Genomic DNA, 9,530 nt, shown 5'->3' with positions numbered 1-9,530 from the left:
TAATTAAAGTAATTAAATATATAATAACCCAGTCCCATTTTACAACAGTGGCCTTGTGCAATATTTGTCCTTTTATAACTGAGATATTTCACTCTGCATAATGTCCTCCAAAATCATCCATTTTGCATAATATTTCATTGGTTCCTTGTTTTTCAATGCTGAGCAGTATTCCATTGTGTGAATATGCCAGAGCTGCTCGATCCATTCATTTGTTGATGGGCACTTGGGTTGTTTTCAGCTCTTTGCTATTGTGAACCAATCTGCAATAAACATAGGTGTGCATATATTTGCTTGGGTGGCAGTTATGGTTTCTTTACAGTAAATTCCCAGTAGTGGAGTTGCTGGGTCAAATGGTATCTCTATTTGCAACTTTTTGAGAAAGTGCTATACAGCCTTCCATAGTGGTTGCACCATTTTACATTCCCACCAACAGTGAATAAGGGTTCCAGTTTCTCCACAACCTCGTCAGCATTTGATGTTTGCTCTTCTGTTAAATTTGCTATTCTTACTGGGGTGAGATGATATCTGATAGTTGTTTTGATTTGCATCTCTCTTAGAGCTAGGGATTTTGAAGATTTCTTTATGTGTTTGTTTGCCATCTGAATGTCTTCTTTGGTGAAGTGTCTGTTCATATCCTGTGCCCATTTTTAGTTGGATTATTTACTTTTATCTTGTTTTGGTGGCATTTATGTTTCTTATATAACATATTTGCAATCAATAAGCCTTTGTGAAAAATTCATTCATTCTATCTCCAGCTTCATTTCTGTCACCAAATCCATGTTTTCCAACTACTGATCCTTCTTCTCTGTTCCCAACTTTTGCATTACAGTCACCCATTATTATTAATGCATCTTGAGTGCATGTTTGATCGATCTCTGACTGTAAAAGTTGGTACAAATCTTCTATTTCCTCTTCTTTGGCTCTGGTTGTTGGTGCATATATCTGAGTGATACTGGTATTCACTGGACTTCCTTGTATGCATATGGATATTATCCTGTTGCTCACAATATTGTATTTCAAGAGATATCTAAAAATGACTCTTTTAACTATGAAAACAACCCGTTTTTCTTCACCTTTTCATCTCCGGAGTAATAAATCATATGATTGTCGCACTCAGAATGTCCCATGCCAGTCCATCTCATCTTGGCAATACCTAGTATGTCAATATTTATGCATTCCATTTCTTCCTTAGCAATACCTAATATTCCTACATTCATGGTTCTCACATTCCATCTTCCAATCACTAATGTCTGCTTACAACTATTTCTCTTCCTTCGTATTTCCATACTTGAAAGCTCTACCTCAGTTGCCCTAATCTGTTAGTCTACGTGTGTTCATAGGTTTTCAGAAGCCTGCTATTTTGGAAGTGGATGGCCAATTCTTCTTTCTAGTATGTCTTAATCTGACTGCTCAGATTTAGAAAAGTATCTGACACACAAGTATTTTTACAGAAAAAAGCGGATGAAAGATATTTCCCCAATTGTGGAATTAACCAATAATTTCAGTGTTGTCCCTGTCCTTGACACAAGTGTCTTGACCTACCCATTTCCCTGCTCCACCATCCACCAGCATCCCCTTCCACTCCCACCTGTTCCCTTCAACATCTTTCTCCCATTGTCCAGCCTTACTATAAAAATCTGTCCTAACCCACCTTGTTGTTGTTGTTGTTGTTGTTGTTAAGTGCCGTTAAGTTGCAGGCAGCTCATAGCGACCCTATGAAGGAGAGTCCTCGACGAAGCTTAGGTGCCTTTCATCCTCTCTCCATGTTAATAGGGTTTCCGGAGGCAAGCTATTATGGAAGTGGATGCCACTCCTCCTTCCAAGCTTGTTTTAATCGGGGAGCTCCACCCCACTCTGTCTGCATTGGATAGCCAATCATTAAGGCATTTGACACAACAGTGTCACGGTGTTCAGCCTCACAGCAACCAAAAGTGAAGGTGGTACGGCAACTTGTACACCAGGGCTATACAACATAGAGAAATGTCTGAACAAAAACAATGAAAGACAGGCCTGAGAGCAGCACATTAAAAGTCACCCACCTTTGGCTTGGTAGCATTGCTTCTGTCCACTGGGCCAGCTGATCTCTCTATGTTGATGTTATTGTTGTTAAGTATTTCCCTCTTCTGTCTCTCTCCTGTCTCTTTCTCCAGACCAAGGAATCCCACCCAGGAGCCCCTTTAATAAAGCTTCTTTAGCTTTCTCTTTCTCTCTGGTCCCTTCCTTGAGTCCTTGGCCTGACATCCAGTGAGAAGACCTAACTGTAGGGTTTAGATACAGTATCCTGGAGCTCTTCACTTAAGGCCTCTGCCTTTAGATCCATTTAAGAAAAAGCAAAAAGTACAGTAAATATTCCTACTGCTTGCTTCTTGGCACCAACAAAGTTGATTAAGCTCATCCTCTGAAAGTTCCAGATTGTTGAGACACTTGATGTGGATTCTGAGGCCTGGTAGAAATTAGGGACAAGAAGATTAAAGATCAGGATTTTGGTCCTTAAGAGTATACTTGGGGTGGGAGTGGGGATGTGGGGGGGGGGGGAGGGGATTATGTACCAATGAAGGAGTTTGTCTTTTGCTTGTCAAGGAGAGGCGTGAACGGGGGGGGGGGGTGGGGTGGGGGGGAGAAAAGTGCAACAATGAATGAATGGAATTCCAAAATCTTTGTAGATGTTCATTGAAATTAATAATAATAATAATAAAAGAAGCATACACTTTTGATGGGAAAACAACTAAAGACTTTTTGTCGGCCCCTGTATTTTACCCTGCTTCTGCTTCTGGCTAGCTTGCACCTTACCCTCTTTGCCAGTACAATGGATTATGTCAGCCTGGCTGGGTACTATGCTTTCATCAGCACTGGCATCCTTTGAGGCTGTATAGAATTCACTGGAGGGGAATGTAGGAGCTTCGATGATGGGCTATCATGACTATAGTAGGAGACATAAGAATCAGAGAAGCTTCAGCCCTTATTATTCGTCTCCCAAGAACCATGTAGGCAGACAGCTCTCTCTGTACTTCCCTGTCCCTAGGTCATCCTAAACCCCTTCAGCTCATCTAGGCTACCTCACATCAACTTGAATGTGAGGAAGGGCCCCGTACAACACCCCAGGCCAGTTTCAACATGATCTTTGCCAGAAAGAAGGTAATTTTCCAGATGATGATCAATCTGGATTTTGTTTCCTTGTAGATAGGGCCTATCCCTAGTGGCATTGGTGACAAAAACCAGGAATTTCCTTGATTGTGTTGGAGATGTGAGTCCCACCAAGCCCTGCCCAAGTGCCCTAGAGGAAGAGTGGGAGACAGTGGATCTAGTTCAGCCCACTCAGTGCTGAAATTTCTGACTCTTAACTCTTTTGTCATTGCTCCTCTTTCTTTTCCCTTATCCTTCCTCTCTTCCTCCCTTCAACATCTCTTACAACTCCAACTCTGTGCTAGGCACTGTGTTAAATGGTGGAAATGTAAATACTTCTGATATATGATGGGCAGTGCCTCAAGGAGAGCTATGTACATATTTGTTGTACTGGGAGAGGCTGGAGGAAAGGCTCTCTGCCCCAGCCTGGAGGAGTCACAATAGATTTCCAGAGATGATTCTTTGGCTGTGTTCCGAAACACAGTAAGATCCAGGCAGGGAGCTAGGACCAAAAATTAAGTTATGCAGTCTGACAAGAACTTTTTTCTTTTTTTAAACAAAGATTCTCACCACTGGGCCAATTGGCAGCATCAGTATGGATGGTGAAGAGATTGAAATAGTTAACAGTTTTAGTTTGCTTGGTTCCACAGTCAACGCTCTTGGTAACAGCAGCCAGGAAATCAGGAGATGAATTGCATTGGGAAAGTCAGCTGTGAGGGACCTCTCAAGAGTACTGAAGGGCAACGACATCAGGCTGGAGACTAAGGTGCACCTGATCCAGGCTATAGTCTTTGCAATTACGTGCTATGCATCAGAGAGTTGGACAGTGAATAGGGAGTATAGAAAGAGAATTGATGCCTTTGAATTGTGGTGCTGGAGAACAGTGTTGAATATACCATGGACAGCTAGGAGAACAAACAGGCTTGTTCTGGAGAGGGTGAAGCCAGAATGATCCTTGGAGTCAAGGATTCTGAAGCTTCATCTGACATACTTTGGGTGTGTTGCAAGGAGGGACTAGTCCTTGGAGAGGGACATCATGTTCGGCAGAGTGGAGGGATGGCACAGGAGAGGAACACCCTCAATGAGATGGATCGATTCTGAGAATGGAGTGGTGGGAATGAGTGTGTCGGAGATGGCGAGGTTGGCACAGGATAGAACAGCATTTAAAGCTCTTGTACATAGGGTCGCTATGAGTCGTGGGTGACTCGATGGCACATAACAACAACAACATATCCAGGTATTTTGTGGCTCTAATTGTAGTCTTCTGTTTCACTTTATCTTCTAACTCATAACTGAACAATAGAACTTGCTTAAGTGATGAAAATGTTCTATATCTATACTACCTAACCCAGTTGTTGTTAGCCACCTGTGGCTAAAGAGAATTTAAACATGACTAATACTGGAAGCAGATGACACAACTTTGCTTGCTGAAACTGAGGAGGACCTGAAGTGCTTGCTGCAGAAGGTCAAGGACTATAGTCTTCAATATGGATTGAAGCTCAACATCAAGAAGACAATGATTCTTACCACCAGGCCAATTGGCAGCACCATAATGGATGGAGAAGAGGTTGAGGTTGTTAACAATTACAGCTTGCTCAGCTTCACAATCAACACTCTTGGCACCAGCAGTCAGGAAATCAAAAGACAAATTGCATTGGAAAAATCTGCTGTCAGGGACTTTTCCAGAGTACTGAAAAACAACAATGTCAGTCTAGAGACTAAGGTGCACTTTAACCAGGTCACAGTCTTCACAATTACTTGCTATGTATGCATCAGAGAGTTGGGCAATGACTAAGGATGACAGAATAAGAATCAATGCCTTTGAGTTGTAGTGCTGGGGAAGAGTCTTGAACATACCATGGACCACCAAGAAAACAAATAAGTCTGTCTTGGAGAGGGTGAAACCAAGTCTTTCCTTGGAGGCTAGGATTTTGAAGCTCCGTCTCACATACTTTGGGCATGTGGCCAGGAGGAACCAGTCCTTGGAGAAGTACATCATGCTTCGAAGGGTGGAGGGACAGTGAAGGAGAGGAAGACTGTGGATGAGATGGATTGATACAATAACTGGGGCAGTGGAGTTTGGTGTGTTGAAATCAATGAGACTGGTTCAGGATGGACAGGGTTCAGGGCTGCTGTACATAGGGTCACTATGGGTCACAGGCAACTCAATGGCACATAACAACACAACAGTATTGGAAGAGATATATATTTGTAAAAGGTGACTCAATAGAGTGTGCATATTATCAAATTATATCACTAATATCACATGCTAGCAAGATCCTGCTGAAGATTATCCAGAAACAACTGGAACAGTACATCAGCAGAAAACTGCCAGATGTGCAGGTTGCATTTAGAAGAGGCCATGGCACTAGGGATGTCATAGCCAATGTTAGTTAGATGGATCTTGGCTGAAAACAGAGTGTCACAGAAATGTCTGTGTTTCATTGACTATGCAAAGGCATTTGACAGTGTGGATCACAACAAAATTGTAGTTAACCTTGAGAAGAATAGGAATCCCAGAATGCTTAATTATATTAATGTAAAACCTATACTTGGATAAAAAGCAGTAATTAGAACAGAGCAAGGAAACACTGCATAGTTCAGGATCAGGAAAGGTGTGTGTCAGGGAAGCATCTTATGTCCATACCTTTTCAATCTATAAGCAGAACAGATTATTCAGGAGGCTGGACTCTATATGAGGAGGAATATGGCATCAGAATTAGAGGAAGACTCATTAACAACCTGATTTATGCAGATGACACAACCTTGCTTACTGAAACCTAAAGAGAACAGAAGGTGTTTGCTGCAGAAGGTCAAGGACTGCAGCCTTAAATATGGACTGAAGCTCAACATCAAGAAAACAAAGATCCTCCCCACTGAGCTGATCAGCAGCTTCATGATGAATGGAGAAGATATTGAGGTTGTTGATAACTTCAGTTTGCTTGATTCCACTATCAACACTCTCGGAACCAACAGTCAGGAAATCAAAAGACTAATTACATTGGGAAAGTGTGAGGTCAGGCACCTCTCTGAAGTACTGAAGATCAACAATGTCAGTCTGGAGACTAAGATGTGCCTGATACCGTCCATGGTCTTCACAGTTACTTGCTATGTATCCAAGACCTTGAGAATAACTAAGGATGATAGAAAAAGGATCAATGCCTTTGAGTTGGGATGCTGGAGAACTGTTGAACATGCTGTTGACTTCCAGGAGAACAAACAGGTCTAACCTGGAGAGGGTGAAACCAGGTTGCTTTTTGGAGGCAAGGATTCTGAGGCTCCATCTCACATATTTTGGGCACATGGCCTTGGAGAGGGACATCATGCTTGGAAGAGTGAAGCAGACAGCACATGAGAGAGTGGAGGGTACAACACAGGAGAGGAAGACTCAGGATAAGATGGTTTGACTCAGTGACTGGAGAAATGGGATTAGGTCTGACAGACGAGCTCAAGACAAGGCCGGTTTCAGAGCTGGTGTACATAGGGTCGCTATGAGGCACAGGTGACTCAATGGCACATAGCAACAACTATATGCTTGAGAAACCAAATTGTTAATTCATTTCATCTTAATTATTTTAAAGGACATGGCCAGGAGGGACCGTCTTTGGAGAAGAACGTTGTGCTTGGAAGAGGACAGAACAGGAGAGGAAGATCCTTGATGCATGAATTGACATGATAACTGGGGCAATGGGATTTAGTGTGTCCGAGTCAGTGAGACCCGCTCAGGATAGGGCAGAGTTCAGAGCTGTTGTACATAAGGTCGCTATGAGTCGCAGGTGACTCGACAGCACATAACAACAACCCCAACAAATAACTAAAGGGAGCTCTAGTGGTAAGAAACTGTGGAGCAATTCTTAATGCCTTTGCTCTTAACCCACCAGTTGCTCCTCGGGAGAAGGCTGGACAGTCACTTTCTACATGATTAACTGCCTCTGGAAACCTGCTGGGGGTTCCACTATGGGTCAGTTCCGACTCGACAGTGCCCAACAACAACACAGATAAATACAAGGATTTCACTTTGAGGACTAAGGTAGACCTGACACAAGCAATGATATTTCAATCATCTTGTGTGCATGTGAAAATTGAACAATGAATAAGGAAGACCTGAAGAATTGATACATTTGAATTGTGCCGTGAAGAACATTGAGTATACTACAGACTACTTAAAGTGCAAACAAATCTGTTTTAGAAGATGTCTAACCAGGATACTCCTTAGCAGCTGGGATGATGAGACTTCATCTCACATAATTTGGGCATGTTATCAGAGGGAGCCAGTCCATGGAAAAATGCATTATGTTTGGGAAAGTAGAGTTGTTGTTATTGTTTGTTATATGTTGTTATTGTCATATTGATAGCTAACCCTCCAGCTGGCTTTTTTTTTAGAAGTTAATTCACTTTATTTGTTAAAGAAAATTCACTAAGTGGTGGCCACAGCTGGAGCCTGAGTCCTTTGCACTGAGACTCTGGGGTGAGTCTTTACAAGATGATCTGTGAGTTCTGGTAGGGAGACTTGGTGAACACCATCTGTTTCGAGAGATCTAGGTCTTGGAGATGGCATCAAAGGTGGTCTTGGCAAAATTGCCCAGGGTAGCTGTGCAGCCCCTGGCTGAGGTGTAGCAGTCATCAATTCCAGCCATCATCAACAGCTTCTGGAGCACAGGGATCGAGACGATTCCAGTGCCTCGGGGTGCAGGGATCAGATGCACCAACACAGACCCACAGTGCCCAGTCACCTTACAGGGAACGGTGTGAGGCTTGCCAATCTTGTTGCCCCAGTAGCCACACCACACAGGGACAATGGAGAGCTGGGCTAGCATGATGGCCCCACGGATAGCAGTAGCTACCTCCTTGGAACACTTGACGCCCAAGCCAACACGGCCATTATAGTCTCCAATGGCAACAAAGGCCTTGAACCTGGTCTACTGGCCAGCACGTGTCTGCTTCTGTACTGGCATTATTTTCAATACTTCATCCTTGAGGGACATGCCCAGGGAAAAATCTCTGACTCCTTGATGGGCAGTGAGAAGACATAAACCTCCTCCAAGGATTTGATCTTCATATCTTTCACCAGGCGGCCCAGTTTGGTGAAGTGGAGCCACTCCTTGTCATCGGCTTTGCCTCCTCGAGCTCCGCGGCCCCTCCTATTGCCCAGTCCACGGCCGAGGCCCAGACCCTGCCGACCGCTACGCTACCGAAGCCTCCGCGGAAACCTCCGCGAGCTCCCATCCTAGGACCCCGGAGGCCTCCGGGCCCTCACACTGCACCGGCATCATCCGCCATTTGGTGTTTTCTCAGAGAAGAAGAAGCTGGCTTTTTTCCTTTTTTTAAAGGCTGTAAATCACATGAGAGAAGATTGCCTGTCCTTTTCATGTGAAGCAGCTGGTAGATGAGCCTTTGGGTTGGCAGCCCACTAGGCTACCAGAGCTCTCTGGGAAAGTTGTTGTATTGCGTGTCATGGGATCAGAATTGACTCATAGCTGGGTCATAGCTGACCCTCCAGTGAGCTTTCAAAGGCTATAAGTCGCATAGAAGAGATTACCCTTCTTTCTCCCATAGACTAGCTGGTGGATTAGAACAGCCTGCCTTTGGGTTGACAGAACAACTCCTTACCTCTAAGCCACTAGAACCTCTTGAGAAAGGAGAGGATTGGCAAAAGATAGGAAGCCATGATGACAACAGTGGGGTTAAGCACAGTCGAGATTGTGAGGGTGTTGCAGAACCAGGCAGTGTTTTTTTCCATTGCTATGAGTGGGAGTTGATTGGGTACCTAATAATAGCAAGTGGCTATAGGTTAACATATTGAACAGCATAGTTCTGGCTGCAGTTTGTATATAAAAGGAGTATTGATTATCATACATTCACCTTATATCCTGTTGTTGTTGTTTTTATCAGGTTGACTAACATTCATGGTAACCCTATGAATCTTACTCTACCCTGCACCATCTCTCACAATCTTGGACCTAGCTGACCTCACTGTTAAAGTCACTGTACTTACCCATCCTGTTGAGGAACTTACTCTTTTCCTTCAACCATCCACCTTTTCCAGCATGGTATCTTTTTCCAAGACCTGGCTCCTCCTCATAACATGCCCAAAGTATGTTAGACGTTTCACCATCTTTTCCTCTAAGGAACACCCTGGTTGCACTTCTTTCAAGAAAGAATATTAATGGAATATTGAAGAGCAACGACATCAGGCTGTAGACTAAGGTGCTCCTGATCTGGGCTATAGTCATCCCAATTATGTGCTATACATCAGAGAGTTGGGCAATGAATAGGGATGATATAAAGAGAATTGATGCCTTTGAACTGTGGTGCTGGAGAAGAGTGTTGAATATACATACCATGGACTGCTAGGAGAACAAACAGGTTTGTCCTGGAGAGGGTAAAACCGGACTGCTCCTTGGAGT

At 43.6% G+C, this 9,530-nt stretch overlaps 1 pseudogene; it reads right to left on the bottom strand.

The window, feature by feature from the left end:
- Positions 1 to 7,540: 7,540 nt before the first annotated feature.
- On the bottom strand, positions 7,541 to 8,349 carry LOC102863348 (annotated as a pseudogene).
- Positions 8,350 to 9,530: the final 1,181 nt, after the last annotated feature.

Source organism: Elephantulus edwardii, unplaced genomic scaffold (genome assembly GCF_000299155.1).
Source record: "Elephantulus edwardii isolate Elephantulus edwardi_28Jun2011 unplaced genomic scaffold, EleEdw1.0 scaffold00049, whole genome shotgun sequence".
Lineage (NCBI taxonomy): Eukaryota > Metazoa > Chordata > Mammalia > Macroscelidea > Macroscelididae > Elephantulus > Elephantulus edwardii.
This window is presented reverse-complemented; position numbering and strand designations above follow the sequence as displayed.